The sequence below is a fragment of the Lepisosteus oculatus genome, chromosome 5, assembly GCF_040954835.1.
Source record: "Lepisosteus oculatus isolate fLepOcu1 chromosome 5, fLepOcu1.hap2, whole genome shotgun sequence".
Taxonomy (NCBI): Eukaryota; Metazoa; Chordata; class Actinopteri; order Semionotiformes; family Lepisosteidae; genus Lepisosteus; species Lepisosteus oculatus.
In genome coordinates, this window is record NC_090700.1 from 61,360,575 (window position 1) to 61,376,140 (window position 15,566).

At 35.0% G+C, this 15,566-nt stretch overlaps 1 protein-coding gene across 12 annotated transcripts in view; it reads left to right on the forward strand.

Moving 5' to 3' along the window:
* Positions 1-12,816, forward strand: part of celf6 (CUGBP Elav-like family member 6) — a 146,117-nt gene extending 133,301 nt beyond the window's left edge. For all 12 annotated transcript variants that reach the window (XR_001478090.2, XM_015343717.2, XM_015343721.2 and 9 more), the window contains one exon: positions 1,361-12,816. The gene's annotated coding sequence lies outside the window, so the exon portion shown is untranslated. The remainder of the gene's footprint in view (positions 1-1,360) is intronic.
* The last annotated feature ends 2,750 nt before the right edge of the window (positions 12,817-15,566 follow it).

Sequence of the window (15,566 nt, forward strand, 5' to 3'; positions counted from 1 at the left end):
ATAAGAAACTACTTCTTTTTAAATTGAATTTCCTGTATAGCCCATGTACATGTTATAAAGTAGGCGTGAGAAGGACACCAGTGTTACACAGCTGTGCTGGTGATTGTCAATTTGATTATTAAATGCCCAACAGCGAAGACGAGAGGTGAAAAACAACAGAATAAATGTAAATGTATACCACTGAAGAATGCAGATGACTTTAAGACTGTATTTAAGATGATTTTATACAGAAACGTTAAATTTCCTTTACATGTATCTTGTAGGTTCACTGTGCATTTTGTTATATTTCTCAGAATATTATGGTTACTAAGAATTAGCCTGTAGTGCTTTAGAAGCGTCACCTGCATTGTATGTGATTTATGTTAAACTTGATTGGTTAATAAAAGTAGAATTACCCATGTCTCTATACAGTATTTTACATGGAAATTCACAGTTCTCAGTGCAAAAGAATGTAAGACTAAACGTACCGTTTATACATTTTAAGTTAAGTCAATGTTTTTAAGACTTTATTTGTAGTTAAAGAATTATCAAATGTTTTTTTAAATAAATAATGCTGCCTTTGTTTAAATAATATTGTCTGTTATAAAGCATGCTGGTCTTCCTAGTCAAGAATAAATAGGTATGTCCTATGCCTGACATTTTACCCCCAGCTCTATACATAAAAAGCACCATTTCTATAAAGAAACTTTTGGAAATCAAAATTCTGTAATTTTGGCATTTAAATTTGTGATCTTTTATTTTTTGTGAATCACTTTTCATGAATTTCAATTTCAACAGCACAGAACAAGAACAGAGCAGTACAACGCACCAGTCTCCCCAGACATGTGCTCTCTTACATGGAATATTTCCATTGTGATGGGAACATAATAAATTACAATCCATCATCCTTCTGACTATATATCAACACAAATGGTAATGCAAAGAAACACTGCAAAGTTTGTGGAAAAGGGTCCTTACTTTTTACTCAGCCAGTTACTTTCTTCCTGTTTATATTTTATTTTCCACCTTGTGTTCCTCCCTGTGTTTCCATACTTTGTCCAATCTCCTCCCCTCCCCCCACCCTTCTCCTACTGTTTATCCGGGACTCTGAAAAATCATGCAGAATTACAGTAGGACCGCTCACCTTAGATGTAAAACAATACAGTCGCTTTAAATGACCCCTGTTTGAATTTGTATATCAATGACCTTTTAAACATACATGTCTGTTCCATATGGTAAACCACAGTACATTCATTTGCTGAGTTTTATTTAATTAAAACTTGATTTTTTTCTTTTGTCGTTTTGTCGTTGCGTTCACCTGAACCCATCTAATTAAGCAGAGCCCGCAGTGCTCTAACAATCTGTCTCCTTTCTCTTGCAGGATGAAGGGCCACAAACTCTTACTTCCACAAGTGCAGTATCAGTACAAAGACTTCTTGCTCTGCTACATATCATGAGAGAAGGGGGGTCCCTTGTTCATTTGGGAATGAAACCGAGAGATTGAGCAACTAAGAAAAGGAGCCTAGAGTTTTGTTTTTGTTTTTTGTTTTTCAAAATTCTCCTCTTTTTTTTCTTTTCTGCTTTTGCAATGTGGAAGAGGATTTGCTGAGACCAAGATTTTGCTGCTCTTTTTTGAAACATTTGAAACCGTTCTAAACATGTATACTGGAAACACGTGCAAGCAGACATAGTACAGACACACACAGACATACACAGACACACTCTAGCCAGCTGGCTTTTAGGTTTTTGTGCCTAGACAGGTGTTTGGACATGCCTCGTTTCAGGGCCCAAGGACAAGCCCTGAAAAGACTGGATATGTGGGCGAGGAGAATCCAGGATTATTAACACGCATCATTCCTTAGAAAATAGGGACCAAAGGACTAAATGCTTTTTTAAAAAAATATTTAAAAAAAAACTCTTACCTTGTAGCTGCGAGTATTACGATTTAATAGTAGTTAAAAAGTCATTTAAACAATATCCAGTGGCCTAAGTCTACAAAAAGAAAGTGACTGAAAATAATTTGTTCTGGTAGCCATTTTGCTGTACCAGGTAGTTTAGAACAGTAGATTAGAAAGTTAAACTTGCAGATTGCTGGCCTTTTTAAAACTATGATTTCTTCAACTGTTAAAAAGAAAAAGTATCTTTACATTTTTTCGCTGTCCTGGTTAGCGGTGAGTTTATGTTTAGGGTGTAAAAAAAACGCCACTGGATAACTTTCTACTCATGGCATTGTACATTTCATCTCGATTATCTGACAAAAATAAATGGAACTGTGTAAAAAAATCCTAAAAAGGAAAAAAAAAAATCAAATGTTGCCTATGCTGGGCAGGGTGCGGATTTTGGGGGCTTCCAAAAAGCCCTTGTGTTCAAGCGACAATCTACATGAAGAGACCAAGTGAAATGGACATGTTTTAATTTTTTTTTGCACTGCTACAGAAAGTATGCAGACACAAGCTTATCATTTTTAAACAGATTCTGTAACGATGAAGGACTGAGGACTGATGTAGGGGTGTCTTGATAGCTAATGAAACTGCCAAAAGAACACACAAAAATTGGCCGTTGTCACTTTTCATGAGACTTGGCTTAATGAAGCAAAAGCAGGATTTTTTGGCTACCAAAGGCAGAGCGATCCATTTATGTGTGGCCATTTTGATTTTCTAGGCTGTGGTATGAGGCTGCTGGTCAGGATTCAGAGGGTTTTGTCAATTTCAGAGCTCAGCATATCTATCTGTTTTTACAGTATGATGCTGGCTCATGCTAGCAAAATGCAAGATGAAAGTTGAATCTTTTCCAGAATGATAATTTGATCTATTATACCCATCAAGCTCATAAAATCCGGAAAAAAAAGGTCTAAGTACCTCTTAATAACCTGTAAAAAAGAAAGGGGGTGGGGTAAGTGCTTTCGAAACTATTTCTGTATCCCTAAGAACAAGATTTTACTGCCTAAGACTATGGGCAAGAGGCAGATTTACAAACTTAATTTAAATTTGTTTCCTTGGTGACAAGGCAATTTAGTCTAAAAAGTTGAAGGGTTCTAGATATAAATCTGAAAACATTTACTATTTAATATATTTAATATAATATTTTTCCAAAATTTTTCAAGGTGATTATTGAATGCCTATTTATTAAAAGAAAGAGACAATTATACAGTTTGTTAAAAACAGGGGCCAGATGCTCCTTTAAGGCACTTTATCTACTTCTATTCTTTCAAAGTGATGCTTCCAAAATGTGCCAAATATTGTCCTTGGGAAGTCAATTTTGTAATGTGGCTTGAAATCTAAACTGAAAATATCCAAAGTATTTCTATAAATTTGAGCTGTTATGGTGGTCATAATGATCAAAGCTTTTTACATTTCCAAATTTGAGAGGCATGAAAAAAAAATTAGTGGCATTTGTTTTATTTTTTAAATACTATAGTACTATAATGCCAAATTAAAAACCTGGAAATGTTTTCCCAATCTTTTAAGTACACAGCAAACATATGGAAACCACTTATGAGTATTATGGAATTGTGGTTTTTCCATCAATACGTTAAAAACATAATTGAAATATGAGCATGTGACACATCTTCATCCACAAGTGAGTGATTCCATTAGAAATAGAATCTTCTAAGCATTATTTTAAAACATCTATTATTGCGAAATTATTTTTACTAAAACCTTCAAATTGCAACTTTTTTCTTGATTCATTATAGATGGACTAAATGGAATTTAATATATTAATTATTCAAGCAGTTTATAACAAAATTACAATTGTACCTGTAGTTGATATGGCATAGAAATACTGCAATACTAGTAGTATACTACTACAATAAAGTGATCTGAATGTCTGGACACTAGCCCCAAACTTTAGCTTTTTATAATCACTGACACTCTTAAGCAGGTTTTTGAATTTTTCCCAAGAATGTTCTATAACAGGCATTCCCAAACCTAGTCCTGGAGAAACCCCAACGCTTGACAGATACAAACACAGCTGCTGTTTTGTTGTTCCAGCTGAGCTGCATTATATAATTGTACCCTTAACTTGCTTAAGTTAATATCTCAACGAACACAAGCTTTAGCTTTTGAGCAGAAAAAAGGTTGCAAAGGTTACAATTAAGAAACTAGTTCAAATAAGGATTCAATGACATACAGAGGCTGGCTAGACTAAGAAACAGCAGGCAGACAAGAGTTATGATACCCGGCACTATAAGTAATGAGTTGCATAAAAAGCCATGTGTGGGATAGCTTGATTTGTTATCAAATGCCCCCAGTGCCAAAAAGTACATGTTTTTTTTTACGATCTGAGAAATGAGATAAAGAAGGGCAGCCAACTTCACATGGCAGCCACTGGACACCAACACTGAACTGTTAAACTATGTATACAGCTGGAAAGGGTGATGGAACTAGAAACAAGCTGTAAAAATTAAGCAGTGGAAGTAGGAATTTAGTTTAAGCAGATGTCAATAACCAATGGTAGTTATGTTTTTTGAATTCTACATAAAGAGTACTGCCCTTTGTTTAAGCTTAAGCCTCACCTTTCTTAAAGGGGTGCCTTCAAAGACATCCTAGGACCAAACTGCTGGCATTTTAAAAAGCTCATGTGCAGCCTTAGTTTTTTTGCTGAAACAAATGCATGATGCTGACAGTGCCTTGGGGATGGCACTAGTGAGGTAATAGAAAATCAATTGGTTTATATTGGACACCTGCTGCCTTATAGCTACAGAGCCTGCTCTTGTCTTCTTTCCAAAGCTAAACAGACACATTCTCACCTGCCACAGCAATGTACGACTGCTCAACCATGCACCCAAACAGCACCTTGAAGTGTATATTCATTGTGCTACAAAAACATTGATTAAAACAAGTACTTGAATTGCTGCTTAAGGAAAGTGTTGCGCCATGTTTTTCCTCTAAAAGCCTTGAATTATTTTTTTCTGATTAATGTATCTTTTCTCATTTATATACTGTATATATATTTAACTGGATTGGTTGCTTTCTTATTTAGTTAATACTAACAATTTAAGGCCCCTTTATTTTGGTTAACTCTTTTCTGCCTGATAAGTTTCTATCAGTATTTGTCTTAATATAATCTGCATCAGACCCCACCCTGCACTTCAAAAGGGAATCTCTTTCTGTGGCCCATCATCTGCCTGGATGCACATCAAACAGCTGTGCAAGCAGTGATGTCCAACAGCTGCTTTGCCTCAAACCCAGGAGAATTGAGATGGAGTGCATAGTGCCATATTAGTCTAATGAGTTGGATTGAATCTAAGGACAAGGGAGAAATATATGGGGTAGTTCTTAATAAATCACAAAATACTATCAACAATAACATGTCTGTATAAAGGTACACAGGGTTATGAACCCAAGTATAATTTTTAGTATAAGTATAAGGTATAAGTATAAGTATAAGGTTTTGTGTGGAGATGTGGCGCAACAATCTCTTTAAAAGCTTATGTTATAGATAGCCTTTATAAAAAAAATATTTTCCTGTGGTAAAAACATTGCAAAAAGTAGAAAATCTGTTAAAGCACAGAGTATTGTAAAGCATGGACAAAACTATACCAAGTAATGGTAAAGCACAGTTATTCTTCAAATTAAGGAGGTCTGGAATACAAAATTACAGTACTCAGCAAGAAAACCTTCACGTAACTTCAGAAGAAAGATGTCTATCTTGTGTTATGTCCCTCTTACTGTTTTATCTGTGTCTTTTCAGTTTCCAAAAGTGAAAATGATATTTCAATTTGAATAAATGCTTTATTTGCACTCATCAGGAGTCTATCCATAGAGCACAGTTCACTAAGAACCTTAAGGACAATGTCTGCCCCTGAAATAGGCATTCCACTGAGCCACAGATCTGATTTAGTGGCTCAGAACACCAAATTATATTGACCATTTGCATAAGAGAGCTGTTTGCCATAAAGGCATTATGAAAATGAGGATAGGTATTATGATTATTGAAAAACCATTTGTTAAGAACTGTTCTCTGAAGGTAGACATGAGATTGTTTTTAATAGGCTGCAATCAAGTGTTTTAAAGAAAGTGTTAAGTTTAAGATATCTATGGACAATATAAAAAAATCTAATTTATCTTTTATTATACCTGCTTCTCTGCACATAAAAATGTTGTACCAGTATGGTGCAGCTCTCCGTGTTTTTATGCTGTATTCAGGGTATCAAATAGTTGCTGCAAACTTCTAGGTTGTGTTTGTAAATGGCAGATCTTTACCATCTTAGTCCAGGACACTGTTCTACTATGGTGTGTTTCCATTTGGCTGTGCCTGTGAGTCTGAGTCATGGAGTTGTGTCCATTGACATTTATCAGTGTGTGTAAAAAAAAATTTTTTTTTACACAAGATCATATATTTTAGAAAATGGAAACTGATATGATCCAAACTAACACCATTTACAGTAATTTGTTTTTTAAAAAGATATTTAAGAAGTATACGCTGTCTGTTAAAGGTGTTCTAATGAGTCTTATTGACTCATAACTACTAACGAGAAATCATGAACATCAAACCTTATAAAATATTTCTGCAGTAGCTTCCATACAGCCAAATTTTAGCATGGTTTTAATCTCCATTTTGAGGAGACTGGATTATAAGAATGATAAAAATGTTGTCTCCCAAATCAACACCATTTCAGAAGCCAATGGAAATGAGCCATACTGGAACTGGTAAATCTCTGTCAGCATGTGTGCAAATGCAGCTTACAAAGCTCACTTACAGGTGTAATACTTAATTTTATGGGATGTCACTCAAAAGACACTATTGTATGATTTGGGCAAGATCTGCTGTGCACCTAAATAGAAGATGTCTATGGTTCTAAGATCATTGATCTGCTCTTGAGGCTTAAACACAGTATGAGATTTGATTATGTGATTGCTTTTCAGATTTTTTGGAGTGACATGTAACCATAGGGGACAAGGTCATGCAAGGCAAAATACTCCGAAAGAGGCAGTCTAGTGCGTGCATGCTGGGATGCTAGAGATTGAAAATTATTAGAGTGCTCTCCATTTTCTTTCTATTTCAATATGCTAACAGATGACGTCCATTAACAGATGAAACATAAGTGGGTAAAATGATCTTTAGGAAGTGCTGCTGTTGTGGCAAATTTAAGGTAAAGACAAAACTGGCATGGTTAAGCAAAATTAATTTGATTGGAATTTTAGTTATGACTGACGCAATGAGTTCTGATGTCCCACTGAAATAATGCATTTGTAATTAATTTAAAGGTAAATATACTACCTAAATGCAGGAAATATAAACACCTAGAATACATAGCTATATGAAACCGGATGTAGTGTAAATTCATACATTCTGTAGAGTGTCTTATAAAGTAGTGCATAAACGGCCTAGGTAGCACTTTTTTAAATAAAACAAGCAGGGAGCAATAAAAATTGGAATACTTGGATACTTAAATGACACTATTCATTAAATTGAGAAAAATAATGTTCCCTGTAGCACACTTGGTGATACTTTGTCTCCACTATTTCTCCACACAGGTCTGTCATATCCTCATTTTTAGAAAGTGCCAATGAATTTATCTTGTTTATCTCAGTGTTTCAAGCAGGCCTGATGAATATGTTCCCAGTTGCTATAACAACTCAGTGAATTTGTTTTCTATGTACAAATTGTCTAAGCGCCTGTTCAGTTAAGAAACCTGCATTTTAATGTACCAGCATCCCATATTCCAGTTATGAATATTACCCAAGTAGTGTGTGCAAATGTTATCATAGATAACTGCTTAAAAATACTGGTTGTTTTTGTTTAGTCACTGGTTTACTTTTGCTACATATGTCAAGGAAGGCAGCTTTCATTAAACAATCTTATCAACTAAATCACTTGTAGCGGTCCCAGCCTTATAAATGTATTTAAGAATGCTTACTCCTGCTTTGCCTACATGAGTATTGGTGTTGTTAAATGCCATTCAAAGCATCTGGCAATCTTTACTTTGTCCTATTAGGAAATTATAACACTTGTTAATTCATGCATCATTCACTTGTTCAGACTGCAACACCAGCTAATTATTTAAAAAAAGTGTTACATGTTGGGATACATGGAATAGCAGACTGAAAATTAAAAAATTGTAGATGAAAATGTCTGTCCCCCTTCAGGAAAATTGTAAGGCTGTCAAGTCAAGTGAGTTTGTTGTCTTACTGAAAGAGTATTTGGCTCTTGCCAACCTGTGCAGTCTATTCTATTAATCTAAAAGGTTTCATATTTATTAAAGAGTGATGTCACCCTTACTTCATTCTAAATTAGGCGCATAATTAAGAATCTCATTATCCGTAATTGTAATTTTATCATAGTAACCACTGACCAAGAATTAAGTTGTATGTGCCAGACTCTTTAATGAAAAGAATGTTTCAATAAAACATCAGAGCATTACTGAGGTGTTTTTAGGGCAAATGCAAATATAATGTTAAATTCTTAAGAAATAGAAAGCAAAAATTCTGGTCTGCCATTTAATGAGTAAAGCATGGACAAAATGCCATTTTATTAATGCCATTTATTTATTTTATTTTTTTATTATTTTCCCCTTATTTTTTACTTTGGTATTAATAGCTGTGACATTTGCATAAATTGCATGACCAAAACTGTTTCTTTGCAGATACAATCTTGCGCATAAGAGAGGAATATGGATTAAGATGTGAATTTCTAATGTGATTGAGCAGGAATTGCAGGATGATTCCTCAAAGCTGTTTTACCTCGATGTAGAATAAACTGGAAAGTAAATGTCAAGGACTGGGAGGCATGATGTTAAAATCTGAAAGTGTAAATCTAATTAAAGAAACCTTTGAGGTGGGAGGAAGAGAGGTAAAATGAAGACTTTGCAAACAATAAGACATTTTGCCAGTAGTATCATTAGCACATTTCATTTAGAACATTTACCAGTTCATTCAGGAATAGGGCTAGAAAAGCAAGAAACTAACTCGTACTGTTTTTTGTTCTTTAAATGCAGGGTGTGGGGAGCGGAGAAGGGGGGTGTTAATCTGAAACTCCACAATTCTTCCGATACTCAGGGTGTTAATAAGCACGATGATGTCACGATTAGTGGTGACTCTTTCAGAAATCCAACCTCAGTTTCCTCAGAAAAGAAAGGGTGATTTGCTGGGCCAGAAAGATTCTGAAAATCATCTCATTGCACCCTCTAAGTCTGGATGAAACAGCTAGGGCTTCAGACATACAGTAAAATCACATAAAACCTCATCGAAAGGTATAAAAGGTGACCAGAGTGATCTGAAAGTGTTACGTCAGAGATGTTACATCTTCAGCTTTCAGCCTCAGAGGTATTGATCTTCTCCAGAATGATGGAGTGTGTCTGGACCTCTTTTAATAGAAAGGCTTTGCAGTTCAGTAGAGTAGTCCAGTAACTTGCTTTGCTTCATGGGACTGCAGTAACTCACATTTTTTCACATCAGGTTATCATTCTATACATCACATAGTCATAGGATGGAGAGAATACAAAAATGCTGATCTGACTTTTGAAGAATTTGTTCCAATTCTTACAGAATTACAAAATTTTAAAACAGAGGCAGGTTGCCAGCACTGTTAATGGAGAACTGCTCTGAAAAGCTTACAAATGTGGCATACAGTGATGTCAATTTAAATATAGCCACATTAATACAGGCATAGTGAGTGGGGATGAAACAGGTGTGCTCTTGAACCTCATTTTCTCAGTAACAAGGGGCTGTTTATAAACATTTACAAATGTTTTATAAATGGAATATAGTAATAGAGTATTAGAAAAGTAATATAAATGTGATAATAACCAATCACTATTGGAGATTAATTGCATGTTATTAAAAAAACCCTCATCCTAAACAAAACCTGAAACATCTCTGAAACAAATCCTACCCTAGTAACCCTAGTTATGGTACAGGTATTTAATATTATTTTAAAACTATTTATAACATCCTTAATATCTTGTTATATTTTTTTAGACAGTATTACTGTTACTTGGAAATCTAGCATAAGCTAAGTTCACTTAGTGGATGGAAACAAAAGTATCATCATTTTTAGTATTTGTAAATCCATTAAAGGGAATAAGAGTGAATCTTTATACTGGCCATGTCTAATTAACTATATTTTATTAATCAGCAACACATATTCCATTGGTCCAAAGGCTGCCTGTGTGATTACCAGACTTCTCTTTACTCAGCTACAAAGCTGCTATAAAGTTCAATAAAATACTTCTCAATTTATGAAGCTCTATAAAAGATAAAATGTATTTTCCTGCAAACTAAGTTAAAGAAGGGGTTTGCAAAGTGAAATTAGTGTTAAGATGAAATACATGCTTTCAGTATAGAAATAGAAATTAGTGTCATCAAGTCACAGTCAAATATTACAAATCAAGGCAAAACAACAAGAATTACAAAAAAAACCCATGAGGACCATTAACTGAAAGGTAGCTTTGGAGCTACCAGCTATTGTCACTATGATGTTTCAAAGGTGTAGTGAAAAGGGTGATGAGTTACTGTAATGAGGTAAAAGGTAATCGTGAATGACAAAAATAAAATAAAATTTTCTCCTCAACAAATTTAGGGCACTGTTCAAGTACCTAGATTAGGGACTACTTTGTAATGTGTGTTTACTCGGCCACGAAAGGCATTCTCTCAGACCACAGTTTCAGCATTATAGTCTCAGCCATCGCTGGCTGGACTTTCGATGATGCCTTTAAGTGGCCTGGACTACTTAAGAAGTGGTGCATGATTGACCCAAGCACTGCTGCAATCGGGTGGGCTTGAATCAGCCAGGAAAACCTGAGCTTTGCCACTCTTCAGTGAGCCTTGTGATTTGCCTCGGTGCCTCAAATTGTCATCAGCAAGAGCAGCATCGCAATCAGTGTAAAACCTCCAAAGTACACTGTATGCTGTAGGGCAAGCAATATGAAAAATGGCAGGTGTCTCTGAATGCACAGTTCTCAGTCCACATCCCTCCAACATGGGTTAGAAGGTCTGGAAAAGCCAACCTGATTACTAACTGGTAGTTTTAAATTGGGTGGTACATAAAATAACAACAGGTAATTTCCAAATTAAAACTAAAGTTACAGTTTTGGACGGGTAACTGGGTACCCAATCTAGCAACACATCTTCAGCCAGTGCACCAGCCTGCCTCTGCTTTTCAGGTTATGCCAACTTCAGTACTTGTGTATATATAATATAGCTTATTTTTTAATTCTGTTATCAGCCTTCTTTATAGACCTACAATAAAAAACTAAAAAGTAATAAAAGAAAAGATAGTTAATATATTTCACTGAGTTTAAGAGGAGACTATGAAATAATTTATCAAAAAAAACATTAATAGAGAAAATGATTTTATTTCTTGTATATTGATGCGCCAATGTTTAAATGATTTTATATTTATGGTGGTGATTGATTTTCTTTGTTCTTCTTCCTTTTTTTTAAACAAAGCTGGGATAAATGCTGTTACCTTGTTCTTATTTTGTTTCCTTCACTCACGAATGATTGCAGAGGACAATTGCAGTGGATTCCCTTTTAAAATCCTGTCTGTTTAAGGGGTTTGGTATTCTGTATCTGGTCTGGCAATGATTCAGAAAGTACAAATAACAGAGAAAGGAAAAAAAGAAATGTACGGAGAAAATATAAAGATGAACTGACAGAATTTTAAAAACAATGTATCTGCTGTGAATGAGAGATCAAGCATAAAACAACAATGTAACACTTGAAAATGTGATACTCTTCCAGGGCTGTTCAAAGTTTTTTTAATTATGAAAAAAAGGCTCATGTGGATTTAAAATTATGCATTGAGTTTAAATTATGACTTCAGTAAGGTTAGTACAGTGGCCATGCTGTATGAGTCACATTTTGCTATTTGCCTTATCAAGCTTTCTTCTGTGTACCTTAATAGCTATTGGATTTGAATCCAAGTCCAAACATTAGCAACATATGTTATGAAGGATGGACAATGGATTTTGACTCTTGTTTTTTAGAATGTTTTTTTATTTGTAACCCATTATTGTTTTTATAAACATCGTCATTTTTATCCATCCCAAGAATTAATGTGCTTTGCTGATGTGGCCTCCACAGCTATTCACCCAACTTGAAGTAAATACAAAACAAAAAATGAGGTCAGCCTTAAATCCACAGCATCATCATGTTTGTCATCATCTTCTTTAAATATATATTATGTATTTACTTAAGAAAGATGAATCAGAGTCTCAATACATAAACATCACATTAACTTCAAGTTTGGATACACAATGATATTCCTTTGACAGCACAGTGTGTACAAGAATATTATTTTGTTTTTGAATAAACTGCTGTCAATTTATGCAAGGATTTCAAAAGTCAGTCTTTGCTTCAGTCAGGTGAAAGGCATAAAAAAGGAACTATATTGTCCCCTTGTCACAGTTTTATGGACCAAATGTTATTATACGTTGCTCAGGTATTTAAAAATAGCTGAGCAGCATTGTAAAAATGTGACATTAATCCTTAGCATGTCGTTGCCTCAAAACAAAAAGCAAACATGATGAAAAAAATGAAAAGAACTTATTAAAATGCCAAGTCAGCATTCACAGCAGAAGCAGATGTGAAGAGGCAATCCCAGCTTTGTTTTTAACTTGTATGAAACTGTCTTAAATTAAGGAATTATTTATCTTGTATTTATTTACTTTTTGAGTTAAATTATATTGAAATATACTTTTTTATTTCCTGGAGAAAAAAAAAACATTTTTTAATTTTATTTTCCTGAAACAGAGATGTAATTTGAACTAGTGTTGGTAAAGGCCTGTTTTACCCTCTGATTTGGAAAGATTTTTCCTGTAGTGTTCCTGAACTGTAGTTCTCTAGTTAATTATATTCTGCTTAGACTAAAATAAAGCACAGTCCTGTAGAATACTGATTGAGTATGTGCTTTTTCTTAATGCTCCATTAACTGATTTAATATACATCCAACACACTGCATGAAGCAAACACATCAGGGCTATAACTAGTAATACCTCACAATATTACTCATTGCTAAGTGTAATTAACTGGTTTAATAAAAGATTAAAAGTTCCTGGCGAAATTAAATGAGACCCTAGTTCTCAAGGGCTGCCAGGTCATCTGGTTTTTACCCTAATTTAAGCTCTCAATTACTGTGTAAATGTACTGTGTGAGCAATTATACTGTATATTTACAGGGCTGGAAATCAGACTACAATAGTACAGACGTTTCAGCTGTTTCATGTTTTACAAGCTGCAGAGATGTCTTTTAAAGCCAATTGAAAGTGTTAGATATCCCCTATTTTTCAGTACAATTTACAACCCCCTCCTTTCTCCTTTTTTGCAATAAAATTCAGGTTTTCAAACCTGGAAAACAAATCTGACGGTAAAAAGCTAGGTTCCTGCACTTCTCTTTTATTGAGCTGAGAAGCGTCAGTTTCAGAAAACATGACAAAAGAAGGAGAATTCACGAAAAAGTTAATTGGAGGCTTAGAAGATTCTCTTGGTTTAAAGGGCTCTGTGAGGCTGCCAACTCCAAAGCAGATGTGTTGTCCTCGCTGTTTGAGTGTGGAAGGACAGATGAGAGGAGAGAGATGTGCAGGAACCGGCCCCTTTTGCTTTCACAGTCCTCCATTGCAAATCAGTTCTGACATCCCTCCATATCCTTCATTATCAGCTACTGCCTGGTGTGATAATCAAGCTGATTGGGAATCAGGCACCTGTAATGAATCTGAGATTGGCTGAAGGTTTTTTTTTTTGTGTGTGTAACTAAAGTGCAGTCTAATGAAAACAGAACATTCAAAGCACTGCTTGAACAAAGAAATTCATACAGACTCCCTCACATGCAATCATTTTTTTTATTTCCTCTGCTTCTGTGCAAGCACAAACACAGACCCTCCTGAAATGTTTTCAAATGTTTTATCCAGATAGATGGCTGCAACTAGACTGGTTTTAAATGCATGTACTGTGTATATAAAAGCATACATTTATACAAGCATTGAAATATACACTAAATATTACTGACACAAAACATTCCTTGTTGATATCATTGGTTTGGTATAATACTACTTTATCAAAACAATGTTTAGAATTCCTTGTCTGTCTTCCTATTTCTCACAAATGTTTTTATCTTTTATTCTAGAACATCCTGTATGAGCTCTAAGGAGTCCAGGTCCAAGAACCATAATCTGCTTCAGCTGTTTGAATTGATGTGCCCTGTCATCTCCACTTGTTTGAACAGGATGGGACAAAGATGATGTTATACAATGTACCTTTCTGCTATGTTTTGGTAGGACGTTTTCAGGTAAAAACGGAAAATTGACATTTCTGATACATATGTAAGAAATATAATTTTCTTTCATTGATGAGCTTTCTTTTTCATAAGTATTCACTTCAGCATTGGTGACAAACACAATACTCTCTCAAGGGGCTTTTAATGCAGTCTTTTTGCTGTTTTGCAGGCCCTTGTGGGGCCTGAACATCCTTTCAATTAGCAGGTAAGTCATTATCCTGTAGGCAATCAATATCCCATCATCTGCACAGCAGCTGGAATGCTGGGAGAGGCGGTGTACCAACACTGCGGCAAGTGGGGGGGCATTGTGCTGATCCCCACTTGCGATATCCTGTCAATCACTCTAACGAGCCGACAAGACAAGAACCCAGAGAAGAGGAGGGATGTGGCATGTGGTACGGTGCCAAAAATGCACCTTGCCTGGAGACTAATCATTTCTCAGCTTGGCAAGTCTGGGATGAAGCTCCTGCTCGGTAAAACGTCTTGCATTGGCTGAAAGTAGTGTTACAGAACATTAACTTTTAATAAGTTGAAATATTGCATATCTCTCACTTCTTCTCTATTAGCAGTAACCGAGTCCAGAACATCTCCAACTTTTCTCAGTCCTACCCCACACTCTGAGTAATATACTCTTACACAGCCAGGAAACAAGGCTGACTAGAATATTCCCACTGAATCTCAATTTATTTTATTATTGTTATTTAGACCTGCATTAAGCATATTTTATGAGTACATTACTAACTTTCATATCTCAATAGGATTCTTTTGAAAAGTTAGACATTAATAGTTTATGAACCTATAAAAGTAAAGATATTATACTTTGGGTGATAGTAAAGGTAATCAGGGATCACTGCTTATTATTCAAAAATGGACTTGAGTTGTAGGTTATTCCAGTATTCAGTTGTCCCATAGGCAAATTCCAGATTATGACAATGGAAATTAATTGTTGCAATTATCCCAGACATCTCCATGCAATTTCTGCAATGACATCAACAATCTAACACTCAGTTTTTAGTCCTTTTTATAACCTTTATTTCATTTTTTGATTTTCAAAAGAATTCAATACCCCTGTTGCCATCCACAAATACTGTGAAGGCCATACAAAAAGGTAATTTACACTAGAACAGTTTGAAAAAATCTAAAACTTTCAGTCTAAAATTCTATACAATAATATACAATCATTTAAAAACATGAGTTGAAGCATCTAAGGGAGCTAAGTATCAAATGTTTAACTATTGTTTAACTATTGTTTAACACAATGTGACATATTTTCGACCAAGGGTTTTGAGAAGCCTCTATTACCCTGTACAAACTACAGTTTGTAGTTTCATCGTTCCAAATCCCTGATTAGCTTGACTGTGTGATGAGGCT